The sequence below is a fragment of the Dromaius novaehollandiae genome, chromosome 1 (genome assembly GCF_036370855.1).
Source record: "Dromaius novaehollandiae isolate bDroNov1 chromosome 1, bDroNov1.hap1, whole genome shotgun sequence".
NCBI classification, from domain to species: domain Eukaryota; kingdom Metazoa; phylum Chordata; class Aves; order Casuariiformes; family Dromaiidae; genus Dromaius; species Dromaius novaehollandiae.
This window is the reverse complement of record NC_088098.1, coordinates 76,784,116-76,799,205: the sequence shown is the minus strand read 5'-3', so window position 1 is coordinate 76,799,205 and position 15,090 is coordinate 76,784,116. Positions and strand designations below refer to the sequence as shown.

The following is a 15,090-nucleotide window of genomic DNA, read 5'->3' as shown; positions in this document are numbered from 1 at the left end:
CCATTGTGAGAAATTGCTTCAGAGAGCTGTTTGTTTTAATTAATAGTCACAGAACGGTGAATAATTGGGAGAAAATAACTGGCCCAAACCTTCACCTAAATCCTGAAAAAAAAAACAGTCATTACAAACTTCTTTTAAGATATGCATGCAATTTCCAGTTAGCTTGTGGCGAAGCTTTTTCATGTAAGAATTTCTAGTTAGACTCCTGAACCCAGTTTTAAACAAATAAATATCCTAATTTTAAATCTGGTCATTCATTTAGGTTCCTATATATGGATTTAGGAAATCTAACTTCTTTTCTGAAAAATATACCTTCTCCTCTTTCATAAATATGTGTGGGTATACATACATACATACATAAACACACACATATACATATATATATATAAAAATTCTAAAATTCCTGGCTTTAGGCTTTCACTTGTCAGTGAAAATAGTATGTGAGGAGGTTCATGAAAAATAAATCTTTGCAGTCCTCTCATACCTTTCACCTGAGAATCTCAAAGTAGTTTACATGATGAAGGAATTAAGCCATGTAGGGAAATAATTTTAGCCCTGCTTGACGCTTGAGCGCTGTATGCTAGACTATAGCGCAGAGTGGTTAAGTGACTTGTCCAAGGTCAGCGTTGTGCATGTTACTGGTTTTGTGACTGTCTGTCTCAAAGGAAGGACTTCTTTTGCAAAATGGGGACTGGCACTTTGTGGGAAGAGGAAGAGCATACGGAGGTCTGAGGTTTGGATTTTACCCACAGCTGAATAATTACTTGCTTCATACTCCTCCGGTTGGACCCTCCATCACCTGCCCTCGCTGTTGAAATCCAGTTGCACTGATCAGTCCTTGGCCTCAGGCTGCTCTTCATTTCCCCACTCCTTTTCGCATCCCACCTCCCTCTTCATTTTCAAAAATACAGCCCTGACCTCAAAGAGTTTCCAGGCTAAATAGACCTGATTTTATGTGTGGGTGAGAGAGACACAAATAAAAGCAGTTGTCTTGCCAACCCCTAATGACTCTGCTTACGTGTTTTCTGTCTTTCCCTCATTCTTTATCTATTTTGTTTATTTAGATTATAAACTCTTCAGGCCAGAGATCCTGCCTCCTTCTTCTGTCTTTACAACCCCTACCACAGTGCGGCCCCAAAGCTGATTGGAGCCCTACACTGCTACCACAGTACAAACAATAATAAATAAAACCAGGACTGTGAAGAGATTATAATTAGAGCTGTGCAAAACTCAGCAGTTTTGGTTTGCATTGGTTCCTCCCTGCTGAGTCTACATTGTGTTTTGGATTTGTATGCAAAAAACTCAAAGCAAAACTCCCAAACTGCCAAGTGTGGCCTAGTTTGGACTCAAAATCATGCACAACTAGGGTGTTTTAACGGTTCCTCCTTGAAATTATAAATCTGCCAAGGCTCAATCCAGGTTTACTGAAAGTTTGTTGAACCTTTGCAGATTTTGGGGGCCAGCCAAGTTTTCAGTTTCATTACAAAAGTCTCTCTCAGCTCTGCTTAACATACTAATTGCCACACCATGCTGCCCTGTGGCTAACAAGAGGATTTAATCTTCCCTGGCTGTTCGTGCAGCTCCACTTATGAACGCCACAGCTAGCTTTAAAATAATATTTCAGATCGCCGTATTCATTGACAGCACCTAGCTGTTGTGGGTGAACAGAAGACTGTTCATAGTTTTGTACAGAGATATTCTCTGCTCCCCTGGCGTAGCACCACAGCCGCCTTCAACTGAGTAATCCCTTGTCTTGCTTGCCCGAATCCCCACAGGACTACGGAGCGGAGGAAGCCAAACAGGAGCAGGTCGGTGGCACAGTGCTTGAAGCAAGGGCTCATGTGACTTCCTCAATTGCCTCTGAAGCATTCCGTTGAAACCCTTATGAGTTAGCAAACCCACATTATGCCAAAATAATCTGTGCCAGACAGTCAGATTTCTGAAGGTTCCACAGACAAAAAGAGGTATTTTTTTTAAGGTAAATCGACTGCTCAGAAGCCTATTTAAACTTAGTGGCCATGTGTGCATGCATGTGCGCTTATGCACAAAACGGCATGGGGAAAAATCTAAGTGATTTCTCATGCGCTTACCAAGAAGCGAGTGCATAGAGGCTTTGCTGAGTCCAAGCTGAGGAGTTCACAAGGATGAAATCACCAGCCTCTTCCTCAGTTCCCTACCTTCAAAATAAACTCCTCAGTATTTCCTCCCTCCAACCCAGCACATCTGTCACATTTAGACTGTTAGCGCTGGGACAGTCTTGAGGCTTTCATGCAGCACGCACGGCGCCCCACAACCCCGCTGGACGTGCTCTGTATCAGCCGCGCAAGTGAGCCTGGCTCCTGGGGCTCCTGCGCTGTGTGTGTGTGCAAGGCCACATGCCCTTTGGTGCATGTTAAATCACAAATGCTAAAACTGGAGCTAGCAGGAACTTTTACATCGACATGCTTCGCCCCAGCAAATTCTGTGGGAACCACTGTCTTTCAGAAAACTATATTGATTTTGATGAACTTTTTAGGAACAACAGGGAAAACAAGTGAAGATTTGAATCCAGGTATCTCAGTATTTTCAAAATGCAAAGTTGTGCATGGAGGGGGTGTATTTCACAGTGATTTTGTCTTCTGCAGATTAGAAGTAAACAAACAAGGGTGAAATTTAAATTTTGTAACAAATATCTACTTTTAGCCAGGTTTGGGATGCTCTGGGGTTTCAAGGAGTTTTTATTCTGAATCTTTTTGCAGGATAGAAAATCTGTTTTCTGAATAACCTTAATTAAAACCTAAAAAAAGGTGCTGCCTAGGGACTTTATTTTACGACAAGGTGCCTCTCCCAGTGGGACCTCTCCGAGGCACAATGCCAGCTATAACATAGTGCCAGGGCTACTCTTTTTCTCTGGATTCCCACGGGCCAGCGGCAGGCTAGAGATGGAGAAGGGTGAAAATCCTCTATTACTAATACCTTGGATGCTGGTACTAATACCTTAGCAGCAACGGTGGGGCTTGCGCGCTCTCTTCCAGCCCAGTTCAGGGCTGGGTGAGATCACCGCTCCATGCAGTGAAGGAAGCCAAGTAGAGTGGTCACGCAGCCAAAACCAGAGCCTCAATTCATGATGATGGTCATTTTTGGTTTACACTGTACTGGTGCAGACCCACAGCCCCCTGTCACAGCTAGAATTTTAAATATGCTTTTCAAACATCAAAGTGAAACCTCTTAAAAGTATTAATTAACTAAAAGACAGAAAATCTTATTTTCTTTCTCATTGATAACTATTTCCGTATCATGGTAAATAAGCTTTCTCTGAAGAGGTGAGAAACACTGCACAACAACAAATAATGCAGGCATTTTTTAATACAGCTTAGACCCATGTGATGTATTATAGGTTATGTTGAATTAGTAGATCAAAGTCATTGTTCATGGTTAGTGAAAGTAATGTTTGAGCAAGTAGATGTGAAGCTAAAGCAACTAAAACTATAAGGTTCTGGATAGTCCAAACGAGTATCTATTTTATTAATGAGTTTTAGCGTATGGACCTGAAAAAGATCAGTTTTCCCCTACAGCAGACATCAGTGTAAAAACCTCCATAGTTTCCCCGTTTTAACTCTAGAACTTCAAAAGGTCTGGTACTCCAAAATCTTAATTTAACTGCAGCACCAGTTCAAATAGTTTGACTAAATGCTGGGACAGTGAAATCTCAGCAGGCCATTCCCATATTCCTACAACTCAATGTTCATGTTAATACATGTCCCTTTCTATTGCTGTGCATTTCCTCTGCAATGATACAATACAAAGAAGAGGAGACATGCGAGAGAAAAATGAATGTTTATTCTCCAAGCAGGATCTATAATATTCTTCTCCCCAGCAATACTACCTGAAATGTAAGGCCAAAGAACTGTAAGAGTGATAGTAGGTATAATAGACTTTTTTCCTTAATTAACAGTGCAGTGCCTTGCAACCGAAAACCCATGCAGGTTTTTTGCTGACTTAGCATGTGCCTCATAAGGAAGAAATTTATCTGGCAATTATGGCTTTGCGTCTCCCGCCCTGTCTCCTTTTGTTTGTATAAGACACCAGTACTTCTGCCACAGGCTTCTTCATACAGCTGTCCTGTCAATGCCAGCTTTCATAGGTGAGCCATCTAGCTCAGCAGAGTTCAAATAAGACACCTCCCTTTCTTTGCTTTAATTAATGTTTTATTTGAGTCTCCCCTGAGGATGTAGCCCTGCTGATTTTTCAAAATTCTCTTGTTATTTTTCAAGCACAAAAAAAAAAAAAAAAAAGAGGAAAATGTCCACAATTTAGATTCTGGATTTGGAAAATCTGCTTCACTGAGTTTCCTATTCTCAGTCAGTGTTTTAAAACCTATAAACACCTCTTTAGCTACAGAATATATTATGCAATTAGTTCTCCAGCTTGGGAAGGAGAAATAAGACAAATCCAGTCAAATTCATTCTCCCTGCAATCTCTTCTGCTGTTCTGAACCCAGAATGACAGTAGCTATATCTGGTTTATGCACTGATTCTTTCTGTCACAGGTCCACACCCTATGTACTGCTTAGACCCTTCCAGGTGCTGAGCAACCTAAGCTCAAGTCACAAACCATTTCTTGCTAAGTAGTTGTTTTTCCTGCGCAGTTTATGCCCATGGCTTTGCTAATTTGGGGCCAAATGCTGTGGCCCAGGATGACTGAACTGATATACAGACATCCTTAATGTGAGGTCTCTGTGGCTGCAGAACCAAATCAGACAGTCCAGGACCCATCCAGTCCCCATGGCTTTTTCAAGAATTGGTTTAAAATATGCATGTGGCAGTGCTGTAAATCAGGCCTGGTATATACAAGCAAACCAGTAAAATCCATCAAATGACAGAGAAGCAAGACAAGCTAAAACCGAAGGGTGCAGCAAAGCATGTTTGAATCAGCAGGAATCAAGAACTGCTACACCCTCAATCAGCATGGTCTGATAATATTTTACTTGCTTGGTTTCTCTGTATGTTTTAATGGTGTTTTGTAATCCTTATCATTTAAATACGTAGCACCGCTTTCTATTTCTGTAGCCTCTTTCTCAAATTGTGTTGCATGCGTTAAGTAAGGCTTGCAGCATCCGTTAGAGGGTATGAGAGTTTGAATAAATTCATTACATGACGGTGATTCTAGAGGCCTGTCCCATGCAGAGTTGAAAAGAAGTAAGTGCACAAGTTTTCATTCACACTTTTCAATAGCGCACGGTACAGGTTTCACTTTCCAAGGCCCTTATAATGAGTGAGCTTCCATCAAGCTTATTTTACTGCTGTAATTGAAATAGGGCATGTGAAAATGAGTGTCCAGGCACAGATTCCCCTGGAACTTTGAAAGGAATGTTGTGCCGTTGATTTCTGACATCAGCACAAGTCTGCACACAGACCAGTCTCTAGCTTTGCTAAAGGATTTGGCCAAAATTGTGACGATTCCATGGCAGAGCTGAAAAATAGAAGCCCAGATGGTGGCCTCCCACTGACACCTTCTAATCTCTAGATTATTCTTTTGCTTCGTGATTAAATTTATTCTCTGGCATGATCACGGTGCCACATTTCCAGCCCTGCTCTGCCACGCCCATTTCAATCCACAAAGTGCTGAGGGTAGGAAGGACCAAGCAGCACCACAGAAATGAAAGCAACCAGCCACTGGTCTGAGAGGGCAAAACACTCTCCAGCCACCTTCTCTCCTCAGGTCCTTTTCCAATAGGCACTGATCTTCCCTTCTTTTTTCCATTATAGATTCATTTCCTTCCTACAGCCAATGGTTCAGTCAGCATTTTAGATCACTCTTACCTTTTGTGGTCTGTGGCTTCTGTTTTATATCAAGACTCAAACCTACGCAATTTTGTGTGATTTCAAGTCAGCAAGGTAAGAAATGGCAGATCATTTGATGAATGAGATGATTAACAAATATTAGTGAGGCACATCCAGAAAGTGGCTTGTCCTAGTGCAAGAAGTCCAAGCTGGGGAGAAGTCTGGAGTCAGGGTTTATGAAGTCCCAGCCTAGTCCTACAAGAACTGCCTGGAACTTTTCTAGTATCTACATGTCTCGCTATCTAGATCACCATCACTGTAATACCTGCGCTCCTCCCAATGATAACACTCCCTCTCTCTTTGCCTTTCTTGCCAAGCTATAGGAAAGGATGGACAGATTATCTGAAGTAAGCTTTCTGTGTGTGTGAATGTGAGGGTCGATGGAGACCGCTTGTGTGTCAAGACTAGCGACAAGGCCTATAAATGTCACTTTGTCATATGCAGCCTGTCAGCTGTGCTGGGGAATCTTTTTTCTGCCTGGGGGCTGTTAGCTTAACTGGATGTCAGGTCAGTAGACTTGGATTAAGCAAATTCACCCACTGATTTCAGTTTGAGTAAGTAATGTGTGCAACTGATCTAAGAAAGACATAAACCAATTGCAGCACATCCCAAAGTGTCCTCCCCAAGACAGGAACTGTTTGAGCCTATCCAGCCATGTGGTTGATGGGATTAGATTTTGTTCTCATGAGGGAGATTGAATAGAGCTCCAAAAAGTAAAAATAAAAGCAAAATAATCATGTCATAGAGGGCTTGGTGCCATTTCTTCAAAGGTTTAGGTGAGGCACAAATACAAAGTCCATTACACCCATCTACAAATGCTAAGCTTATCACCTTCATCTAATGCAAGGCTAAGGACACTTCTTTCTCAGTGGTCCTTTGGCACTGTTTAAATATTCAGTGTTACTTTTTCTTGTTTCTCTCTGTTCAGAATTGTTTAGAGATTTAAAAATAAAAATCTGCATCTTGGAGCATAAATTGCAAGGTTGCTTTATTGTGAAATTAAGGTGTGACTCACTGTAGCTGCATATCCACCTTTGAGGCTGGACTAGCTTTGTTATTTTTGTCTGTTGTTTCTTTCCATGCTGGTTTTACAGCAGGACTTGCAGCCACACAACATAATGAGCTAAGAAATGGCAGTGCGTCATCCAGGGTGTGGCTGAGCTGCAATGTCGCAAAGAGAGATGGCAAGATTACAGGGAGGATCTGAGCAGGATCTTGAGGAGGGCAAAGAATGAAACATCCTGCAACAACAAAAAAAAACCATTTGCATATGTAAACCAGGAGAAAGAGGGTTCTACAAAGTCTGATTTATCTAGCAGGGGAAAATCAGGAAAAAAACAACTGTTTTAAAGTTTTGGCTACACACAGACACACAGGTGCATGTGCATATAGCACTCGCACAGCAGTTGCAGCACATCCAGCAGCAACGTACTGCTGCACAGTTGCAGCTGTGGGATGCTGTCGCTTTGTCCACTCCAGGAGCGGCACCAGTCAAATTACTTCAGCCAGAATCAAGTAGTTCTGTGAGCAGTAGAAATTATGTTGCCCGGTTTCCTGTCGCTCTGTATTTTGTGGTTGATTATCCGAGGCTAATAAGGGGCAACTGCTGAATAAAGCTTTTCCTGTGGTCAGGGCATCCTGTGTGGATTCTCCAGGGTCTAATAATACAGTTCACCTTCCTCTTCTGCCTTTCCTTCAATGAGGCACTAATTTGAATGTCTCTCTTCTGCACAAGTGCCAGGCTTCTAGGAAAGTGTACAAATTTTCTATCTGTAAAAAGTCTGTCCCTGTGTCAAGTGTGTTTGAAACGGGCCAGCTTACTCCCAAATTACTGTGGGAACATATATACAGATTGACGATTAGGTAAGCCTCATTTATTTAGGAAGCCAGGATTCATTAAAAAACACACCTTCACCAAAGCAGTAACATGGCTAGCACAATCTAACACAATCGCTAACGCTTTCAGAAATCGAGTGCTGAACTCTTGAGAGTTGCCTAGTAATTTAAGCAAACGGCATCTTACACCAGAACTAGAGTCCGCAAACACAGTTCTCATTGCAGAGGTTCACCATTGCAACTGTGGCATAGGAAAGATAAAAATATAATGCTCACCAAAAGGGTACCAGCAGGAAATGCCCCAAGAACAAAGTGCGGAGGGATAGACTTTTTAGTTTTCATTTAAACAGGAAAGGTAGATGGAAAGCAAAACAAATGAAGCTATACTTAAAATAAAGATTATGATATTCTAGGCCACGAAAGGTTGTAACACCTGACCTAAGAATGGGTGGGGATGTTTGGGATAAAGGAAGGGAGGCCTGGAAAATTGTGGGCTTATCTAGATAAGTTTCATGGAATGAAAATAAACAACCGATATCTGCTAAGGGGTACACAGAATAAGTCAAACGTGACAGTCTGGTGGTTTATATATTTTTTGGTGCTAGTGGAGAATTGGGTCTGCCAGAACAACAGGCTGTAATGGAAATGGGCTCTGTGTTGCTTTTACTCATGTACCTGTTTATGTGACCTTTGAGGTTAGTGGGAAAAGCTCCCATTGACTTAAGCTGGTCTTTTTGCAATATTTGCACTCTCAGCAGAATAAAGCAAGGAGCTGCAGGCACTACTGCCAGGGCAGGGAGTGCGGGCAGTTGGCTACTAAACACTGACATACCACAGCGAGATGTTTCCCTGTGTCTGTGCCACCTGGCAACCTTGCTTTGGGATTCAGCATCATTTTAGGATTCAAGCCAATTCCAAATCTCTTACAACTCATCCCCAAAACAGTCAGTTAATGCGAGCCTGTTCATCAAAGCCCTCTTGTTGTTTTTGTTGTTGCTGTTGTTAAGAAGAGAGACAAGCTGCCAGTTCTCTACCAATGTTAATATCTAAGTCGTTTCATGAAGGGTACCATGGTTGATACCAATTATCATTTCTCCAAAACTAAAAAAACGGTGGCGTAGATATATTTGTGCGTATGTTTATTTTAGGAGAAACAGAAAGCTTATCCTAAAGGTATTGTCTTGAAAATTGTTGACCATTCTGGCTTCAGTCCAGCAAAGCACTTAAACATTTGGTGAACTCAGGGAGACTCTTCACATGCTTCAAACTAACACATACAAAAGTGCTTTGCTGGACCAGACCCACAGATTTCTGCACCTTGCACAAGAGATGCCTCCACAAGCTGGTGGTGATCTCTATGGCTGGTGTGGCAATTTGCTTCCTACAGACAGCTATTCACAGTACAACATCAGGCCGTATCAACATGCACATTAGCTGGCCATGTTAAACAGGAAAAAAAAATTGTTTTCAGTGGCCTCAGCATTTCATTCCAGTGAAATTTCTCTAATGGGGGATGAATGAGGTGTGAGGGAGAGAGTTTTGCACAGAAATTTTATTTCGCATGCAGTGTTTTGGAGGAAAGATTTCCCTTCCCAGAATAAGCAATCTCTGGGCAGTAATAAATCCACACAGGGACATGCTAAAAAATAAAGTGATTCCTAAAATAAACAATTCAGACTTCGAACTGTACAATAAGCTATTAGTATGTGAATAATTGGATGTAACTGTAGGCACAGAGAAGCTACAAGACCAGATGTGCATATAAAGCTAAACATAGGTTTTACAGGATCTAATCAAATCAGTCCACCATCTGGTACAAGAAGAGAAATCATGTGACAGACCTAGTCAGCATGAGAGAATGGCACCAATTTCCAGATAACTAGCTTAAGCTAAATCAATATATGTTACATGAGTCAAAAACAGAAGCATCTATAAAATGGATTGCACTAGTTTAACTAAATCAGATCTGATTCTACTAAATTAATACCATTTTCTCCTATAGACTAGTCCTTAGGTGACCTATCACAGACAACAAGCTGGGCATAGTCAGAAATAAGTAAATGCAGATAGACTAGCTCATGGCAGACAAAGGCTCACATATGGTCTTCTCTCCATACAAAATAAATCCTATCCATCAGTCTAGCCTTTCCCCGGCAGTTGGGTTTAGAGTCATCAGATCAAGTGTTTGTAACTCAAAGTTGCAGCAAGTGGAGCTTGCTTCATCCTAGCTGGCTTGGGAGCCAGGAGCTGCAGCACAAGCTAGAAATGAAGGAAATGGTAGGGTCTTGGGAGGATGCGGTAAGTCTGTGATCTCAGAAGTGGGCTAGAGAAGTAGTGTTTGGTGGGCTACACTGGAGTTCCTGGTGTGCTGTGGGAAACCTGGGGTTGGGATGTTGTGTTCGCATGCACTGGGACAGCAGGCTAGAGCAGCTCTGGCCCTGCAGATATGGCTTACTTTGCTGTGGCAGCTGGAAAACTTCACATAACATCTTGCAGAGAACCTGAAAGCGCCCTTGCTCTCCTCCTGCCACCTGCTGTGCTTTGGTGCCTCTTGGCCATCTGGGCTCAGGTCTTCAGTTTGTTGCAGGATGAGGTTTGTACATTGGGAAGAAGAAGCCTGGATGTTTTGTGGGACTCGCAGAACTAAAACATCCATTGTACAGTGGCTGCAGTAGCATGGGATATGGTTTGACAATTCAGCAGTCTCTTCCAGTCCTTTATCCCTGCCATTACAGCTTTGTGTCCTGTGTACACAACTTCATAGTTTTCCCCACTCAAGTTCTTAGGCAAGCAGGAAGCCAAAGTCAATCCAGCTTAACCAAAATCAGAACTTACTGTTACTCTATGCCATTTTTTGGCCGGTAACAGAAATTGGAATGTCTTCTCTCCCTCCTCCATTTTGTGCTGCACTCTGGTACCAGCGCTGTAGACATGTATCAGACAACTGCATGAAGGCTGTACAGCTCAGACAACTGCGTGAAGGCTGTACAGCTCAGCCATTTGGATCAGTCCATGCAGAACCACTACAGGCAGGGAGAGAGCCCTGCCTCAAGGAGGGGACAGCAACTTTATTTGATTTATGGGGTCTAGTTTTTGATACAAAGGTCTACCTATTTAGCAACAGGTGAGCATGTTTGTGGGTTTACAGATTTACTTCAGTGCTCCAGCAGACCATATTTCCTTCTGCTACTCCTGTGGAAATGGTTCAAGTCAGTGTGTTGTGCACATAATTGATACTGGTTTTCCCAGCCTCTAGAAATAATATTAAAAAGAAAGATACAACCTAGGTGGAGGGGGTTTTCTAGTTTAAAATGAGAGGGTTTGGGAGAGATCATGTGGCTACTCCAACTGAGTTTTCCACACATGCATTTTGTTCATAGCATGTGCCTACAAAAACATGTCAAAAAGTTCACAGGGGAGTTGGAAATCTGCCAGCCTGTGGCAAATCCATAGGATGATCCAGTCCTCCATGCTGCTGCCATCCTTTGGGTCCCCTTCTCCACAAGGGGTTTCTGCAACAGGAACACACTGAGTTAAAATGAGGTATTTAAATAAGAGGCTGGGCACTAGCTTTCATAAATACAGGCTTAAAAGCAACCACAAATAACAAATACTGAAAGCAAAGCTAGTGCTCATGGTTAAGAGCAGGGACATGCTGGGTCCCACTGGTTGTCTGACCCTGTCCTCTTCACAGCTTGCTGTGACTCACTGAGCCATTTTCTTTTTTGTAACAGCTCTGCATGTCACCATGGGATCCAGCCCCTTTCCATGGGGGATGTTAAAATGAATATACATTTCAACACTCCTTCAGCTCACCTCGTAGCCCCAGTAACAACAGAGTAATATTTTAAACTGCTTTTGCCGTCTCCTTTCTGCAGGGCGGTTGAAAGGATATAAAAGCATTTTAACAATTTTATAGATTGTCTCTAGAATTCTTTTGTGATGTGGGAGAACAGAAGTTTTGTTGCCATTTGCCTGTGGACAGCTGCCAAACTCACCTGTCTCCAAGGAGCCTGCAAGGGGCATATCACATCTCTCTGGAAACTCTGGCTGGCCTGGATGGCTTCTCACTTTACTGAGCTGAGAAACATGTTGCAAAATTTAACCCTTTACCTGTGTGCTTGCCTGGGTATGTTATTCAACGCTGACAACTCGTCCTGTTTGCAACAAGACTTAAGGAATGTAGTAGTCGCTTAAATGACAAATATAAAATTAGGACTTTCTTCTGTAAAACCTTTACCCATAGGAAAGGTCTTTTAATCCTTCAAGTCATCCTCCTGACTTCAGTCAAGCCTTTAAGTTTCCACAACTTGTGTTTTGTAACCTTTTAATCATGGTTAACTAGCCTCCAAATTTGACCCATTTTTATATAGGCTCCAATGTGACGAGGTACTTAAGAATGTGTCTGTTCACCTAAAGGTCTGCCAGGTTAGTTGCATGGTCAAAGTTAGATGTATGGTAAAGTATCTGAAGCCAGAAAGTGGTGCCTTGATCTTGTATGTAAAAGAGAAAGCTAAGGATTAGAAGAGATCTGCCACTTCATACAGACTTAATTTTGCAGGGTCCTGCTTCCATTCTCAAAAGCGAACATTAAAATGCTCCTGTGCGTCTAGTTGACACAGAAAAACTGTGCAACTTCATTTGTTAATGTTCAGGAAACATTTGCCAATCCCTGCATGAAAGGCATGACCAAAGTGCAGAATGTCTCATCTACTCCCTTGTGTACGTGTTTTTCTTTTTTCTCCTCTACAAATGAATATTTACATTCTCCACCCCTCTCCTCTCATGGAAGGAAAAGTGCGTAAAATTATTCCCTATTACATTTTTTCACTGAGTTGGCAAAATAAAGAGAAATACAGCAAGTTTAAATGATATGCAATATATAGGCATAACTTATCTAAGATTGAGCATGCAGATCAAAATCAACAAAGCCTCACAAAAGAAAGCCCCAAGAGATCTTTCATCTGCTTGATCCCATCTCCCTGCCTACACCTCTTTTACTCTTCTCTAATGTATTAGTTCTACTTTAGTTTCTGCTCTGTACAACATTTCTGCTTAAGAAAGATTCTGTTGAGTCATTACAAGCATCAGCCAAACAGGCTTTTCAAGAATGGAGGAGAAAATAAAGGCTGTGGTTTTTAAATCAGTTCCATGCTACTTAACCCTTAAACTACTAGTGACTTCCAGATTTCCAACTAAGTTAATGCTTAGCAGAATAAGCAGTTGTTCTGCCTTTCTCCATATATTGAAAACACCTCTCTCACATGCGTCTAGCACTACGGTGTGATATTCCTTTGAGAGAGCTGTTCAAGAAAAGAACAACTTCTGTGATTGCTCCTTTTTTCCCTCTAAGCCAAACCCCACTTTTCAATGAAGATCTTTGATGAAGTCAGGAGGGAAGCAAAACAGTTTAGAAAAAGAGAAAATGGCAGCAAGGGGGAGAAAAATGAGGCAGGTGCAATGCCTCCGTGCCGTTTCACTGACATAGGACCAAGAAATGAGAAAAGGACTGCTTCTGTCAGCAGCCACAGTAAAGAGAGAGCGAGACAGCCTCACCCACGCTGACCTTCATAGCTCATTAGACAAGGGAAAAGCCAGTTGCCGCTACTGGTGTAGGGTCATGCTGGCCAGGAGGCTGCTGGACCTCTGCCAGCCAGAGCCTCTGTGAGGCTCTGTTGCTCTGAACCGAAGACTGTGAATATATATATGAGTTGCTTTTAGACTGTGACTCATCGTACACAAGGACTGGCACCAACGGCCACACACACAGCCAGTGCTGTAGGAAATGGCCCCAGTTCTCCAACATGTGGACACGTTGCTATCCCTGCCCTTGTTACCGTGCAGACGGTGCCCACTCTACCCTGAATGTAGTCAAAAGTACTCAGGCAGAAATCTTCGTGAAGGGCTACACTGTCTAACCCATGCCATAAATAATTCCTCTTTATTGCTTGCAAATACTTTCTGAGATAACCTGCACCCTTAGGTGATCCACACCAGATCTTAAGCAGGGATAGGGACTTTTCTACTAGAACATAGCAGTCATGAAAACAATGTTGAACTCTTGTTCTCAAGAGAGAAAGTTTTTGAAAGAGAGACAAGCATATGTGTTTCCCTTCATGAGGTAGGAGAAATACCCCACTCCTCCTTTCCCCAGCCAGCAGCGGGTTGTATATAGGAGGGAATACTGGTTGCCAAAATGATATAGCTTAAATAAGCTCCTGGTACCTTGAGGTTTGAGGGGCCCTCCGGGGAGTAGACATTTGGAGTGAGAAAAGGCAGAGGAGGGAAAAGCAGATAAGGTAATTTTCTTTGCCTTGTTTTTTAAAGCAATCTCAGCCTGCTAAACTTTCAGTCCATGCTGCCACTGGTTATTTCCAAAGTTATCTTTGCACAGAAAAAGGCTAGAAACCTTCTCTTTCTCTGTCTCTCACTCTCTTTTTAATGAAAGCTCAGTTTAGATCTGATATCACTTTAAAAGGTTTGCTATCACAGTTTATTAGACCCACTGGGACAGATCAGAGTTTTCAGAGGCTAAGAGTTTCACAGCAGATAACTGAAAAGTGAACCATCCAATGTTCTTAAAAATACTCATTTTTCTTGGGCTCATCTATTACACAAAGCTGCACTGTATTTGAACATTATTATGAGCAATCCCGGCTGCTTACATGATGCTGACCACATTTTTGCCTTCAGAGCAAACTAAAGCAGTCAACATTCAGCAACCTGTCCTCCTGGCTGGCACAAAGTTGAACAGGATGCCACTTTGCAGTGAGTACAAGCCCTATTACAACAGTGGAATAATGGCTGTTTGGGCTTCCCAGATAGAGGTCAGGATTTTTAGAAAGTGATAGGAGGTATGAGAGTGACTTCTTAGCTTTAAAAACCTAGGTTTTCCTTTCCCTCCTTAAGTAATAATAATAATAACAACAATAATAATAAATACTTCTCTGTCTAGAGACTATGAATGAGAAATTTCAGCTGGAAAGCAACAAAATGAGAGGAGATATTAATATGTTGAGCTTCTTATAGAAAGGTTGTTCTTTTCTAATGAAATCATTGGTATTATAATGTGTTTTTTAGTAGGCCATCCTAACAATGCATGGGAATAAACATTGTATCTGGTAGGATCTCTGACAATAACATGTATCACAGAGGCATTTATTTACAGTGTGAAGGGAGGGGAGCTGTCTAGTTTCCCAAGACTGTAATGGAAAGCATGATGTCCTAAAGCTGAGGGTGGTGAAGTTTTGGGAGAGGGAGTGGGAAAAAATACTCATGATAAACCGAAGAGTGAAATAGAGTTTCGGGGCAGATGTTTGCAGGATGCATCATCACTGAGAGAAGTTGGCAACACTGGGAAAATGCTGAGAGATGAAATGGCTGACTCCAGTGGTCAAATGCTGGGGCCACCAACCTCCTGTCCTGCTGCAGC

General features: G+C 42.1%; 1 protein-coding gene and 1 long non-coding RNA gene across 3 annotated transcripts in view; one reads left to right on the top strand and one right to left on the bottom strand.

Moving 5' to 3' along the window:
• The window catches only part of LOC112984511 (potassium voltage-gated channel subfamily KQT member 1-like), a 498,975-nt gene that overhangs the window by 481,830 nt on the left and 2,055 nt on the right, over positions 1-15,090 (top strand). The gene's annotated exons all lie outside the window — the stretch shown is intronic.
• The window catches only part of LOC135329344 (uncharacterized), a 34,961-nt gene continuing 26,516 nt past the window's right edge, over positions 6,646-15,090 (bottom strand). The window contains exon 3 of one of the 2 annotated variants that reach the window (XR_010390745.1): positions 6,646-7,063. This is a non-coding gene — a long non-coding RNA (uncharacterized LOC135329344). Of the gene's footprint in view, positions 7,064-7,728; positions 11,171-15,090 lie in introns of those variants that run through there. The other variant, XR_010390744.1, reaches the window with a different exon arrangement.